This window comes from Myotis davidii, unplaced genomic scaffold (genome assembly GCF_000327345.1).
Source record: "Myotis davidii unplaced genomic scaffold, ASM32734v1 scaffold838, whole genome shotgun sequence".
NCBI classification, from domain to species: Eukaryota; Metazoa; Chordata; class Mammalia; order Chiroptera; family Vespertilionidae; genus Myotis; species Myotis davidii.
The window spans coordinates 55794-72592 of NW_006289092.1; positions in this window are offsets into that span (position 1 = coordinate 55794).

Genomic DNA, 16799 nt, shown 5'->3' on the forward strand with positions numbered 1-16799 from the left:
CAGCGAGGATTAAAAACAACAACAAAAACAATTGAAAACTTGTTCTTGTAACACTGGGACTCCACATCCATTAGATACAATTCCTGTCCCCCAGTAACCACCTTCTTACTTTTATTTCTATAATTTTGATGACTTTAGATACTTCATACTGGGAGAATCTGTCCATTTCGGACTGGCTGTTTTGCTTAGTGTAATGTCCTTGGTGTTCATCCATGAGAGAAGACTTGTAATTGGGAGGCCGGGACTGGCCATTCTTTGAATTTGAGTTCACACTTTTATACCAGGCTTGATCTTTGATAGTCAGAGGTGGTGCTGAGCCTTCTGAGATCTGGAGGAAGGAGAAGCAGGCTTGAGAGGCTGCTCTGTCCCCAGGGGCCACCTTCTCTCTGATCTGGACATCCCAGGAAGTCCAGAAGGAATAATGTCACTGCCCACCAAGGGCTTGGGGTTAGGAGCTACCCCTTGGTGGGACATTGACAAAGCCTCTCCCAACTCCCTACCCACTTATCTCCCTTAGTAAGGGGGACCTGATTCTGGAAGGCTTCCATTGTCGGGCATTAGGTCCACTCAACTGTTAATGCATCAACTCTATCCATTAAAAGATAAGACCAAAGCCTTCTACCCGTCATAGTGGCTTACCCCAGTTGTGTCATTCCCAGCAGTAGATTCAGAAGGCTGTCTCTGATTCTGGCTGGGCCCTGATCTAGGGAAGGAAGATGAGACCAAAAGCTGCAAAACAAGAAGCAAACCACAAAACATCTCTTCTCAGCCAATATCATGAGACTGTGAAAAAGAGAAAAAGAAATCAAGACTAAAAAAGAAACGGAAAGCAATCAAACATCTAAAATAACAAGCAGCTGCCAGAAAACAGCTAGAAAAAGCCAGTTGAAGAAAATTAAAAAAAAAGATAGCCCTTTTTCCTGAAGTTAGGTGGATTGAGCCTTTTAAATAGCCATAAAAAACAAATGGATACCAGAAACAAGTACAGCTATGTCTTTTTGTTAAACCTGGTGGAATAACCTGAACATTATTATGTCCACATTTGATATTTGTCTCTAATTTATCCAATATTCTAAATATGTGGTAAATTTAAAGTGTTTGTAGATTTGAGTAACTTGTCAATTTTTAAAAGGAGCAAAAACATCTCAGCTGGAGAAGCAGTTCACACAGTGGCATGAGAGAACAAGGTGCATTTGATCTATGAAGAGTGAGGTTTCAAGATGGCATCAGAGTGAGTGTACCTTTCAGAACCAAATTGGAAATAACACTAAATTGGGGCATATTCACTTTGAGTTAGCAACTGCAGTGTAGCTGATGAGGAGACTTTTAACAAAGAAGGGCAACTTGCTTTCCTGGGAGATGACAAGGAATAACTTCAAGACATATTTTGGGACCTCAAGAACTTGAGGAATTTACCCAAACTTATGAGTATTGCAGGCAAAGCCTTATAATAACTATGTGGCTTGGCCTCTTTGCCCTGAGAAGATAATTCAAGTTCATTCTTCAAATTTCGTATAAGATTCCAGCAAAGAAGACTTAAGAGAGCCAATATATTCAATTGCTATGCTCATTGTCTTTATGCAAATAAACAGGCCAAATTGAAAATGGACTTAATGCAGTACATAGTCTTAATTTGGATATCTTTGATATAAATGTTGGTGATTTTTAGGGGAAAATTGTGTTTCAATAGAATCTATAACAGACATTTGCATATTAGACCCCAATTCAGTTAAATGTCTTTAAAGTTTTATTTTTCAACTATAAGCTAACCTGGATTTTGATTTTTTTCTAGTTTTCTTAAACATTTTTGCTACACACCTCTGAACTAATGTTTCATTTTCCTCCCATCCTTTGACTGGAAATTATTAAATAGTAAACCTATTTTTCTGAGCTTTGCTTTTGCAAATTGCAGCTAAAGGACATGACATAAATTTAAGAAATCACCAGAGCAGTTTTATACAATCTCAGTGACTGATGCTGTGTGAGCCATGCAGAATTTACCCGAGCACCTGATGTCATCACTGAGTACATGCAAACTGCAGATAAAGAGGATCTCTCAGACTGTCACTGCTTGCTTTCAGTCCAAGAAATGCTGAGCCCTATATCTAGAAATCTTGACTGACAGCCATACAGATTCAAAAACTGGTTTATAATTTGCTCTGACCATTAATTTTTTTTCTTCTGTTTTCATAGACATTGAATACCCTCATTGAATACCTTACAATGCCTGCTTGCTTACACAGCATAGGCCTCTCTTTGGAAATCCATCTGTGTCATCAACTCCTGAAATGAGACTCAACAATTTAACTGAAATGATCTATTCTCACTTCTAAATGATTCAACTAATGAATTGGAACAATCTACCAACTTAGTTTCTGTAATGTACAATTTTATTATTTAAAATTTCAAAGAGAGGACTAAATGCACCAGGACTAAAGGGACATTGAGGCTTCTCCTCTTAATAAAACTAAAAGTTATACCTCACAACAAGTTCAGGCATTTCATGCTAAATTAATGCACCAAAGCTTTGCTGCAGATTAGTCAGGGAAATTTCCATGAAAATGGAATAAAAAATTGACAGTAAGGAATTGTAATGCACCCTACCATTCTTTTCACATTGTTTCTGTAAATGATGACCTGTTAACTGATATGTAACTGCAGCTAAACCGTTTTTTGGCTTAAGAATTCTAGGAGCTAACATCGAAAGAAGCAGACTCTGCTTCTGAGATATTTGCTAATCTTCAACCAGTTTTTTGAACCGATTGTGTTGGCTTGCATGCTGTCCATGAAACAAAAAATTGTCATCACCTGATTTTTTGTTTCTTTTTCTGTGTGTGTTTTTTTTTTCATCTTCTTCCCCTTTTATAAAAACCCCTTCCCATGTCCATTATTAAGATTGTCTTTTGGACAAGAGTCCTTCATCTTCTCAAGCTTATGTCCCTTGAATAAACTGTCTTTCCTACATCAACACTTACCTCTTGAGTATTGGCTTTCAAAGCAGCAGGCAGCCAAACCTGGGTTGGTAACAATCTTTCTTAGGTAATATTAGACTTTTGTATGTCTACTTTTTCTTCAGAATCCTAAGGGAGAGAAGGGTCTTTGGCACCCTGGGTACAGCTGATATTATTTGGAAATGACTGGAATGCTAGAGAAGTGATGTTCTCTTTTCAAACACAGCATATTAGCTCCAGTGCAGCCACACTCAGAGTGTTCACTGAGCAGCAACAATGCTGGGAACTTGTTAGAAATGCAGAGGCTCAGGTTCCACCCCACACCTACTGAATCAGAAACCATGTATTTTAACAAGTTTCCCAGATGGTTGTGATGCATACCCGTGCTTAACAAAATACAGAGAAAAACCTGAAGAATCAGTTCCTAATATTAAAAAACTATCCATAAGATTTTGTACAAATATTACAGCCTTGCAGACTTAGGCATGTTCTTTAGAATGGATTGTGTCTATTTTATCACCTCTCTAATTTGCAGAACATGGCCTAGGTTTCATTCGGTAGGCAATAACATTTTGTACACTGGTAAAAATTATATGGGAGTTTGATTGGGAGATTTCCAAAGGAATTCACCAGGGGTGTGAGTGTGAAGTATCTTGTGATTGAGGAATGGAGCAAATTCTCCCAGGCTGCACATGGCACACACTGCCAGTCATGTGTTCCCTTTTCCCACTTCTTTGCTACAATCTTGCTTATAAAGGCAATGTGCCCTGTGAAATACAATGCTCCTTGCATCTAGGTTAACCATAGGACAATGAGACATAAGCACAAGTCCTGTGGAGATTTTTGGGTTGGCTGTGCTTTTTATAAATGCCATTCTGTCTCCATTATTGTTTCTATCTTCTTTCTACCTGTAATTCAGACACGAGGTTGAAGTTGAAGCAGCTTGTTGGCACTTTGAGGTCAAAAGGCGCTTACAAAGAATGGTGAAGTAGGTAGAGACAGAAAATCAAGTTCTTTGAATACTTACAGCAGCCCTGTACTTAACACTGAAACTCCTTGTTGCATCAAAATTGAGCACTTTATTTGTTTACATTCTCTTACATGCAGCCTGACTCTCAAGGAGACACTCTGAGACTGAAGGAACGTCACCATCAGACCAGTCACACAGCATTTCAGACCAGCAGGAGCTGACTTGTAGTGAAAACAGACAATGAGCCCCCCCTGAGGGCACTGCCTGGACTGAGAAATTCACTTCGGGTCACACCAGCTTGTGGCCTTCCTTGTTGGGGGTCAGGTGGACTTCAGAGACCTGACAGGCAAGGAACATCACTCAATGAGCAGAGACACAAAAGTTAAGGTTGAGAACCCTATCTTTCTCCACAAACTACAATGTCCATAAGGCATTTATCCCTACCAAGGGGGCAAATCAGGATGGATGGGGTGATGTCTCTCTATGTCACCTATATACAAACTGTAGTTTATTTAAAGGAACTCCTGAACAGATCAGATTGGTAGTTTAAACATGATTAAATATTCAGTTACATTTTTTCTCTAGATGTAATAGATTTGAGTCAGGAAATAGTTAAGAAATTAAAAATTTATATTTTGTCTTTATATTCTAAATGTGGCCTATGGCTCCTTGAGTGTGGCTCTTCCTAAGCCTTAGGAGTACCCTAATTAAGTTAATAATAATGTATCTACTTATATAGTTTAAGTTTTAAAAATTTGGCTCTCAAAAGAAATTTCAATCGTTGTACTGTTAATATTTGGCTCTGTTGAGTAATGAGTTTGCCGACCACTGGTCTAGGCTGTTCCTAGCGAATTCCAAATTGTTCCACAAGAAGGAAATTACCTGAAGGTGACTCGTGCCCACATGCTTATTGGAATTATTTTTCCTTTAAAAGCAAAGATTACTTTTAAGGGGTTTTAAAACTAGAAGTAAGCCCTGGTCAGTTTTTGCTGAGTGGTTAGAGCATTGGCCCATAAACCAAAATGTTCTGGTCTGGATTTTAGTTGAAGGGCATGTACCTCAGTTGCAGGTTCCCCAGCTCCATTAGGGGTGTGTGCAGGAAGCAACAAATAGATGTCTCTCTCATGTCCATGTTACCCTTTCCCTCTCCCCATCCTCCCTCCATTCCACTCTCTCGAAATCAATGGAAAAAATATCCTTGGGTAAGGATTTTTAAAAAATAGAATTAAAATTCCTCTGTATTATTCTCTCTTACATATTCTCTATCAGAGTTAAAATGCTTAAGAGTATATACAGCATATAACACAGTATGTTCATAAAGCATAAAATATATAAAATGCAAGGGCTATGAGTTAAAATGCACTGATAATAACAGATCTTAATACTCCATTTTCAGTACAATACAAATAGAGTACACAAGACATAGGCAATGAAATGGAAGAATTAAACAATATAATGAAGAAAGTAGATCTCATGGATATGGATATATAGAAAATACACTCTTTTGCAATAATAAAGAATACACCTTCTTTTATAGACACAAAATGGACAGTAAAATGTTCATAATAATAATAAACATTAGTAAACACCAATAAAGCTCATAATGTAGAAATACTACAAACAGCACTTTTTATTATAATGCAATAATACCAGAAATTACTTTAGAAAAAATTTTATTTAATCTGGAAATTAAAATACTTTCTATTAAACAATTCTTGTTGAAAAGTACAAAATGATTTTTAAAAAATCACAGTAATAGCACAGGCTTTATTAAAAATCATAATAGCAAAAATACTGAATGTCAGAAGTTATAGCATTGATTTAGAAAAGTTATCAGAGGAAAGTGCTTTGCTTCAAAGGCATTTTTAAATAAAAATAAAGAATAAAACAGCTCAGTCAGTGCACTCAGTGGTTGAGCGTCAACCCAGGAACCAAGAGATCACTAGTTCTATTCCCTGTTGGGGCACATACACTGGTTATAGGAGGCAGTCGATCCATGATATTTCTCTATCATCATGATGTTTCTCTCTGATCAATGTTTCTCTCTCTCTCTCTCTCTCAAAAAAATAAATAAATAAAAAAGCTTTAAAAAAATAAAAAATAAACTGTCAATTCAAAAAAACTGGAAAAGGTATAATAAAGAAAACAAAAGAAAGCACACTATGGAAAAAATAATTCAATAGACAATAAAAAAAATCTTTAGACCTGATTAATAAATCAAAATCCCCATTTATTGAAAAAAATAAGTAAAGTAGTATTTAACTTATGCAAACAGAGAAAAGGCACAAATATAGATTTCAAAATAACAAGAGGAAAAAAAACTTGAAATAGAAGAAATCTAAAACCTCTTTTTAAATAAATGTGAAAACCTGGAAGAAATGGATAATTTCATATAGAAAAAATCAGGTTAAACAAATTGTTCTCTATCAGAAAGAGAAAGTTGAAATAAAACAATTTTTGTGGAAGAAATAGAGAAATCTCTTAAGGAGTCACACACAACAAAGTAAGTACCAGGGCCAGAATGTTTTTCATGGGAATTCTTCCAAACCGTCAAAGTCCAGATAGTTCCAATGCTCTTTTAATTGTTCTAGAGCATGAAAAAATGAAAGGAGATTTTCTTATTGCCTTTTCAAAGCAAATATAAAATTAATAACCAAAGCCTGATAATGGCAGAATGAAAAGCTAAATTTATAGAACAATCTATACTAATAATAGCCTAGGTGGTTGTCGCGCCCTCACACATCACGCCCTAACACTGTCACAAGATGGCTGTCACAAGATTGCTGCACACACAGTGGAGGCAGGGTCTGGAGGAGGACGTGTGTTGCTGCAGGGGAGGGCAGTTAGGTGTGATCATGCTGGCAAGAGAGCAGTTAGGAGTCAATCAGGCCAGCAGGGGTGTGGTTAGGGGGTGATCAGGCTGGCAGGCAGATGTGGTTAAGGGCAATCAGGCAGGCAGGCAGGCAAGCGATTAGGAGAAAAGTACAAAGTGATTTTCCAAGGGTCCCCAGATTAGAAAGGGTGCAGGCTGGGCTGAGGGACATCCCTCCCCCACCCCCCACCCCCTGCACTGTTCATGAATCTTATGCATTGGGCCTCTAGTCCTATATAATAAAGAGCTAATATGCAAATGGGCATCACACCCTCGTGCCCTTGTGCCCTCACGCCCTCCTGCCCTCACACCCTCACGCCCTCATGCCCTCACGCCTTTGCGCCAGGGCTAGGGGACCTGAGGCTGTGCCCCCTGCCCTGGTTTCAGGGCCAGGGGACCTGAGGCTGTGCACCCACCAGGCGGGGCTTGACAAGGGACCTGAGGCTGCACCCCCCACAGAGTGCCAGGCCAGGGAATGTGAGGATATGCCCCCTGCCCTGTGGAGCTTGACAGGGGTGGGGCGGCTGGGTCTAGGTCTCATGCAATATCAAGGCACATGCGGGTGGGTGAGAACTTGATTCTGGGTCCCAAGGCGCAGTCCAAACTATGACAGAAAGGAGATTTTCATATACATTTTGCTAATTTTCTTTAACCTCTGAAACTTCTATTATAGAAAAGGGCAAATAGCAATATTAAAATATTTCCTCTAATTAATTCCCTTTTTAATGTGCACGAATTTTGTGCATCGGGCCACTAGTATTGAATAAAAGTGTTAAGAGTGGGCATACTTGTATTTTTTCTGATTTAGAGAAAAGCTCTCTGCTGTTTTTTTTCAATATATTTTACTGATTTTTTAACAGAGAGGAAGCAAGAGGGATAGAGAGTTCGAAACATTGATGAGAAAGAAACATTGATCAGCTGCCTATTGCACACCCCTCCTGGGGATGAGCCCACAACGAAGGTACATGCCCTTGCCAGAATCGAACCTGGGACACTTCAGTCCACAGGCTGACCCTCTATCCATTGAGTCAAGCCAGTCAGGGCAAAGCTCTCAGCTTTTTACTTTTGGGTATGATCTTAGCTGTGGGCTTGTCAAATATGTCCTTTATTGTGTTCATGAAAGGATTTTGGATCTTGTAAAATGCTTTTTCTTTATTTATTGAAATAATCAAATAATTTTATCTTTTATATTGTTAATATGTTGTATCACATGAACTGGTATTCTTTATTCTATTGATATAGTTTGTTACAACTAATTGATTTCTGAATGTTAAAACAGTATTGCATTCATGGGATAAATTCTACTGAGTCATGGTGTATACTCCTTTTTATATATTGCTAGGTTATTTTTGCCAGTATTTTGTGGAGGATTTTTGCATCCATATTCATAGGAGATATTGACCTGTGGTTTTCTTTTATTGTGTTACCTTTTTTTGGTCTAATATCAGGGCAATACTGGCATTGTAGAATAAGTTGGAATGTGTTCTTCATCTTCTATTTTTTGGAAGAGTTGGCAAAGAATTTATATGAATCCTCAAATGTTTGATAGATCTTGGCTTTGAGGTTTTCTTTGTACTCGGCAATGTTTTGTATTAGTAATGTAATCCCTTTACATATTATAGATCTATTTAGATGTCCATAATTTCCTGGAGTCAATTTTGATAGTTTATGAATTTTTCCATTTTATCTATGCTATCTAATTTGAAGAGCCTAAACTTGTATACAAAATATCATAATAATTGAATTTTTTTCTATAAGCTCAGTAATAATGCCCCCTTTTCATTCCTGGTTTTACTAATTCTTTATATATTTTTGATCAAATTGACTAAATATTTGTCAATTTGTTGATATTTTCAAAGAACCAAGTTTTGGTTTTGTTGTGTTTTTTTTTCTATTGATTTTCTATTTTGTAGTTCATTAATTTACACTTGTACTCTCTATTGTATCCTTCTTGTAATTGCTTTAGGTTTTGTTTCCTCCCTTAAACAATGCCTTAATATGGAATATTAGGATACTGGCTTGAGATCTTTCTTCTTGGTTTAATATTGCTACATGTATATTTCCAGATACAAAATTTCCTCTAAACATCACCTTGGCTACCCACCATGAGTTTTGCTATGTTGTTTTGTTTTCATTTCTAGTCAGCCCATAGTATTTATAATTTCCCTTTTTTATATTTTCTTTGAATCCTTGGTAATTTAAAATTGTGTTGTTTAATATTGATTTTTCCCTGTCCATGGTGTTCAGCAATTAGAGCATAGGCCTGAGCACTGGAGGGTCACAAGTTCAATTCCCAGTCAAGATCATGTAACTGGGTTTTAGGTCCAATCCATGGCCCAATGTTAGGATAGGAGGATGGATGTGGGAGGCAACCAATTGATCTCTCTCTCTCTCTCTCTCTCTCTCTCTCTCTCTCTCTCTCTCTCTCTCTCTCTCTCTCTCTCTCTCTCTCTCTCTCTCTCTCTCTCTCTCTCTCTCTCTCTCTCTCTCTCTCTCTTTTTCTCTCCTTCCCTCCTCTCTCTCTAAAAATCAATGGGAAAAAGATCCTCAGGTAAGGATTAAAAAACACATATATATAGTCCTTTTCCTCAAGTTATTTTTCTGTTGCTGATTGCTAACTTTCCTTCATTATGGCCAGAGAACATATTCTGTATGGTTTCAAGCCTTTTCAATTTATTGAGGCTTATTTTATGGCCTCACACATGGTCTGTTTAGGAGACTATTCTTTGTGCATTTGAAGAGAATGTTTTTCTGGTGTTGTTGGGTGGAGTGTTCTAGTGATATATCTATTTGATCACCACATCTCATCTTTGTTGACCTTCTGATTTGTTGCTCTATGCATTATCCAAAGTGGGATGTTGAAAATGCAGCTATTATTATTGAAATGTCTATTTCCATTTGACTTCTGTTATTTTTACACCAATCATTGTTTCTTTCTTTTGCTGTTCCAAACCTACCATTGAGCCTCTCTAGCAAAATTTTCATTTCTATTTGATGAGGTATTGTCATCATGGCTTTTTTTTAAAGCATTATTTCCTTCAGTTCTTTAAACATATTTCTAACTGCTACTTTGAAGTACCCTTTTCAAATCCAATATATTGGCCTTCTCACAGAGAGTTACTGTTCCCTGAATTTTTTTTTCACTACATGGGTCACAATTTCCTGTTTCTTTGTAACCAGATGTTTTAAGTAATGTAGTGCAGTGATCTGGATAGTGATTTACTTCTGCATTTTTATGGCTCAATTAACCGTCTTTTGTAAGTTGGTTTAGTGACATGGCTGGATTCTTCAGAAGTCTATTTCCCCCTCACTGTAAAACCTCTGATGATGCTCCTCAGAAGGTGCAACCTTGAGATGTCACCTTGAATAACAATAGTCTTGGCCATGCTCTCTTTCTCTCTTTCTTTTCTTAATGTCTGTTAAGCTCCATGTCTCTGTTAGTATTAAACCCAGCTGTTAGGTCTACTAATTGCCATGTTTCTCTCCTGTTTTTGACAATGTCTTTGGGCATAAAATTTTCCACAGTCTGATATAAATAAAATTGGTTTCCTTTGCAGGGGTGGTTTTTGGGGCCAGTCTTTCAGATTTTCTCTGGTCCTAGAAAAAATCCTTGGTACATGCCTATTTCTGTTTCTCTCTAGTAAATGGCTGACCCATGGTTTCTCTTGAAGCTCTTATAGGATTACCAGACTCCTCTAAATTACTTACTATTAAAACCTTCACGGTTTTCAAGAGTGCCCATGAACTTCCCACACTCTGCTTCAAATAAAGTCATTTATTTTGAAGAGAGCTTTGAAATTCTCTGTAACTATGGACTTCTTCCTGCAGAAAAGCTCTGAGCCACAGCTCTGGGGCCTGATCAGAGGATGTTTGCCTCTGGTCTTCTCAACCTGCCTCTCCCAGGATGGACTCTCCATCATATGAGGGAGCTGGAGTGTGGGCCGCTAGAATCCCAGTATTCTTAGTCTGTTGTGTCTGGGATAGAGCCTCTGTGCTATGACTAGAGAGGCAAGATGCTGCTGCTAGCTCTTCGCACCAGTTTAGTTTGTAAAAAAGAGTTAAAAGGCATCATGAGAACTCCTACCAGCCTGTCCCTATTGGAAGGTAGCATATACTTGATGGTTAACTGAGAGGAACTGGAGCCCCATCTTCTTCACTTTATCTGCCCAGAATTGAGTTCCCTTTGAGCTGAGCTGAAGGTGAGTGGGGGATTCATAGATTAAGTACCACCCAGATTCTCACTCTTGTACTACAATTTGGTCCATTATAAAAAATTAGCATTTCTTCACTTGCTATATTACCTTAGGGCAGTTTTAGAGACTTTAATTGTAAAAAAAATTCACCAGATATGATTGTTCCACCAGCTTTAATTCTGCAGGGCTCTTCACAATCCTGTCTGAAAATGGAAACCCACTCAGTAGTTTTAGATTAAATGATGGTTACTCTGCTAGCTCCCCTCATCATCCTTAATGCTCAGTGCATGGATTTTGTATAGTTTAGTTTTTCCTTTTTGTGTTTGTTCAGTGGGGTTCAATGACCTATTATTAGATGAGGCCTAGGTGACAGCTACTCTAGCCTTCCAGGTGCTATGTTTATCTGGAGTCTTTGGCTTTCCAATCAATGCAGATGTGTTATACTTGCAGAGAATAGGAGAAATGCAAGTGTCTCCTTATATTTCCAAATAGTCATTTATGGTCTTTCACAGATCAGAAACAAGTCCCTTAATTCTAATTTTAAGTGATATTTTCAAGTGATATTTCTTCAAGAGATATTCCAAAACAATGAGGCTGCATTAGGTGTTTATTCACAAGTTAAGCTTTGAGAATGGCATTGTTAGAACTTGAAAGATGCCAACATCCATGAGCACTGGTTCAATTCAGAGTAGAATTTATTTTGTTTGTCTCATGTCAGAGTCAAAATGCTAAGTGTTGTACCTGCTCTGGAGGAGGAACAAGTGTGGGTTTAGAAACTCACAGAAAAACTCCCCCATTTCATCCTCAGGCCAGCACCAGCCTAGGCCAGCACCAACCTGTTCAGGGTGATCTTTGCAGTGAGGTTTCTCTTGGACGAGCCTTCTCCTCTCATCCCTCTGAACACTTCAGCAGGTACAAATAAGGGGACATGGGCCCTGTAACCTAGTCTTTGTAACCTGTGCTGTTACCAAAACATTAAGTGATGAGTTAAACAGAATAAGCAGGGAGTAAGGCTAGAAAGTACTGTGGTGGAGGCAGGATGCATGCTTTCCTGTGCACAAGTGCATTTACAATAACATCCTGTAGCTCATTTCTTAGAAATAGTGGGGATTATGAGAAACAATACAAAATTTTGTTCTGTGATACACATTAAAATTGCACCTTTGTCCCTTGGTAATAAAGCACCTAAGGACATATGTTTATGGGAGAACTAGAGTGAAGAAAAAAAAAGATGCCAAACTAAATACAAAAGGAAGAAATGCAGATAACAGAAGACACTGTGCAAACCAAACTGAAAATCTCAGAAAAGAGGCAAATGACTGAATGCTAGCCTATGGATCTGGTAAACTCTGAATTCTTTCCTGGTTCCTGTTCTAAGGAACCTCTTCTGCCCCAAGGTCAAGTGCTAAGAATTCAGGGTTGTGCAAGCAAACGAATGAGATTTGGAGGAAGGGGACTAAAAAGGCCTGGCAGATGAGTAAGGAAGGGAACGGAGGGTGTGCTGAGAGTGGCAGAGACTGTGGGAGAAGCTCACTTGCTTCCCTGCTTCCTGCCTTCCTGGCTATTGGTGCCACATGGTAATGGGCCTGGGATCTGTCACTGTCTGTAACTACACATAACTCTGATGACCCCAGACAGTCAAAGCATGGAAGCAGAGGCCCACAGTGATATTGCTCCTTCACACAGACCCTCAAGCCAAGAGTCCCAGGACTGGTCCCTCCAAGTGGTCTTCCATGAGGAAACCTGTTCGCTGTCAGGTTTATCACTACAACCAACCAACATCTGAGAAGAAGTGTGGGTAAGCAGCCCGGGATCAGGATTCAAACCACTGGGAGAATCTGAGGACTTGTTCTCATGGGGCAAGGCCCACATATTGGTGTATGGTTTAATTCCTTGGAAGGCATCAGACTTAGATGATCTGACACTTATCTATCTTCTTATCTATAGAGATTCCAGACCTCAGAGGGCTTATTATTTTTTCCAAAATCATAGATGCTGCTAGTGGCAGAAACAGACCCACATAGCTTTCCTGACTGCATTTCACGTGTTAATGCCAGACACTAGTGCTAATGTGCTAATGTGACAATCTGCTCTGTAGCTCATGGAACAAAACCACTGATGTTAACAGCAGGGGACACACTGTCAGATACATTAACATTGTGTGCTGCCAACCAAGGAAGGTGGTTCCTGTGTATTTAAACGCACAAATGCTTTTCTTTTCTTTTTTAACTTTGCAAAAAATGAAGCCCTACTCTGTTTTTTAGATGAAACTTTTTAAAATTAAATATTATTGGGGTGACATTGGTTATTAATATTATGTGTATTTCTAGTGTGAAAGCCTATGGTATATTATCTGTATATTACATGGTATAACCACCACCAAAATACTGGTTTCCTTCCATCACCACATATTTGACTCCATTTACCTCTTACCCGATTCCTCCTTTCTGCTAGTAACCACAATACTGTTATCTTTGTCTGTGAGTTTTTTTTAAAACTCTTTATTCTTTATGTGAATTTGGTGTTCTGTTGGAGTGTGAGTGGGCTCTTGACAATGGGCCTGGAGCATGCTCTCTGGCAGAGGTGGTCTCAGGACCTGCTATGCTCACACCAATCTGGTAGTCTGCCCACTCCCTTAAGAGTCCAGGAACTCTTCATTTCCACTTTCTCTCTCAAAAAGAAAGAATTTGGGGGTTTGTTTTGGTGCTGCATATATTTGTTGAAAACCACCAAATTCTTAAGTAAATGGCCTGAGTTCAAAAACTGTAAAAGCAAAGAGAATGGGGTGGTGATGATTATATGGTCTGGGAGCCCTGGGCAGTGAGGTGTTACTGAGAGACAGGGGCAGGCAGAGTTTAAAGGTCTTTATGAGAAAGCCAGCACTTCACTCATCAGCAGCCTCTGTGGTCCACCTGGGCCAGATGTGCAGTGGCGGTAGGAAAGACTATTCTAGTAAACATAAGCTCAGACATAAGGGAAAATCTCTGGGAGGCTGAGTGGATGGACCATGAGAAAGACAGGAGAAAATGTGGAGGAAGGAGAAAGGTGTTGTATGAGATTTCTAGGGCTGATGTAACACAGTACCCCTAACTGTGTAGCTTAAAGCCACAGAAACTTATGGTCCCATAGTTCTAGGGGTCCAGCATCAAATGGTTGGCAGAGCCATGCTCTCTCTGAAGGTGCTGGGAGGATCCTTGCTGGGTCCCACTCCTTGTGGCTGCTGGCAACCCTTGGAGGCCCTTGGCTTGTGTATGCATTGCTCTCATTTCTTGACTTTTGCATTTTACAATGAGAAACCAGTCTATACCCCCTAAACTGTCTTTCGAAACGCAAGTGTATTGCTCTCAAGCTCTTCTTTCCACTCAGTAGTAGAACATAACTCAGTAAATTCTCCCCCACTTTGTATCAAATATCATGTTTCTTCCAGTGTCTAATACTGTGGTCCTCACTTTGAACTGAGATCTCACTTTTAATATTCAAATTCCCAGCAACAGACTCTTCAAGGATATGTAGGCATTTTTTATCAAGTACCCCAGAATGCTCCCAATGTCTATGCATTACCCAGTTGCACAACCACATCCATATTTTAAGCATTTCTTTTATAGAAGAACACCACTTCCTGGTATAAATACTGATCCTATGAAGTCAACACTCCATTTTAAAGATCAGTAAAGGGAGTTACAGAGAGGTTACCTTATCTACATGTGGTAGGCTGAAAATCACACCCACCCCTCAACCCCACGATAAGCATTCCTAATCCCCAGAACATATAAATGTTACCTTATTGCAGATGTGATGAAGTTAATGATTTTGAGAAGGGGAGATTGTCTTGGGTTATCTGAGTGGGTCCTACATGTAATCACAAAGGCCTTCAGAAGAGGGAGGCAAGATCAAAGGAGGAAGAAGGCAATGTGATAATGGCAGCAGAGTTTGGAGTGATGTGATCACAAACAAGGGATTCTGGAAGCTTCTAGAAGCTGGAAGAAGGAAGTGATGGATTCTCTCCTGGAGATACCTTCAGCCCTGAGAATACCTTCATTTTATCTCCATAAGACTAATTTCAGGCTCCTGACCTCCAGGACTCTAAGAAAATTAATTTGCATTGTTTCAGGACTCTAAATTTTTGGTGATTTGTTCTGGCAGCAATAGGCACTGATATAGCAAGTTAATTGTTCATTATGGAAGTGTCAGAATAGTTCAAGAAACCATTCCTTTCACCTCCTGTTATTATTTTTGCAAAGTTGTAATAATTTTGAGCTTTGAATTTATCTAGAACATAGCAGCAGACAAAGCCTTGAATTCCACAAGGCAGACTCTGATAGAAGTTAAAGAAATGTATTTTAATAACCCCAATCTTTAAAAAAAAATCCACATATTTCCTTTTTAAAAAATATATATTTTATTGTTTTTTTACAGAGAGGAAGGGAGAGGGATAGAGAGTTAGAAACATTGATGAGAGAGAAACATCAATTAGCTACCTCCTGCACACTCCCTACTGGGTATGTTCCCACAACCAAGGTACATGCCCTTGACAGGAATTGAACCTGGGACCCTTGAGTCCCCAGGCCGATGCTCTATCCACTGATCCCAACCGGTTAGGGCAAAATCCACATATTTCCTCATTGATATGCATGTTATGATGTAAAGCATAAAGGGGGAAAAAGAATAATAGGAAAATGTACAATAAGAAGCCATGTCTTTCTCTACATTCATCTCTTTCCTTCTGACTATGTGGCAGGAGCAGCATCCTGGTGGGGGGGAGAGAGGGCACCTTCATAGAGTTGCAGGTGGAGACCCACAGCAGAGAGACAGGTGGCTCACAGGAGAGCTGGATGTGGAAAGGAGCTCCTAATGATGAGGAGCACGGCCAAGTGAACAGCAGAGGAGGGACACGAGGCAAAATAACTTCTATCAAAAGCCTCCTAGAGGATTTGACTCTAGAGATTGAACTCAGACTTACTACTCTATTCTAATCAAAAAGGAAATAGGTGGCTGATATCAGAAGTGTATACATCCAGGGACCCTGCAACCACAGCACTCAGGGACCAGCTATGAACCCAGGAACACCGGATCTCAAGCAGCTTGAATATGTGGACTCAGAGGAGCCCAGCTCCTCCTCACGGAAAGGTCAGATTTCATCTAGATAAAGGTGCAGTTTGTAATTCAGGTTGGAGAGAGGAACGTGTGTAGGGGAAGTCTGCGCCCCACAAAGTCAGCAGCCATTGAGCTAGTGTGATCCGCAAGTGTGAAAGGGGTCCCGCAGGGTTGCTGGCAGAAGGGAACTCTAAAAATCAGCCAATAGCTGGACTGGGTGCAAAAAGGAAGCCTCGGATTTTACCAGTGTGCCAGCTGCTTATTGCCAGTGGAAGAGACTTTGGGAGAATTGCGCACAGAGCTTGACAGAGGAGGGGTGCAAGCTCTCGCACTTACTCTGGCTCTTTCTTTTTCTTTTTTTTCTCCTTAAATCTTTGCTTTTGATTATTAAACCAAATACATAGGACGGCCCAATTAGGGTCACTCATGGAGACTGCAGGGGAAAGTTGTTTTTGTGGAACCAGGGAATCAGAGCAGGGAGTAATAATCAAGGAACCAGCTCCAGGGCAGTCGACTCTCCCAAACCAGTATTAAGTGCGATAGGGAAAGCAAAGCCTAAATACTGACTAGAGAGGACTTATCGCCTCGGAGGTCAATCTAGAAACACTGCCATCCACAAACTGGGCTGAACCACAAACTGACTCTTCTGTAAATACAAATAAAGGTAGTCTGGGAAACAGTACTTACAGAAGAGTCAGTTTCTGGTTCAGCTCCTGGGG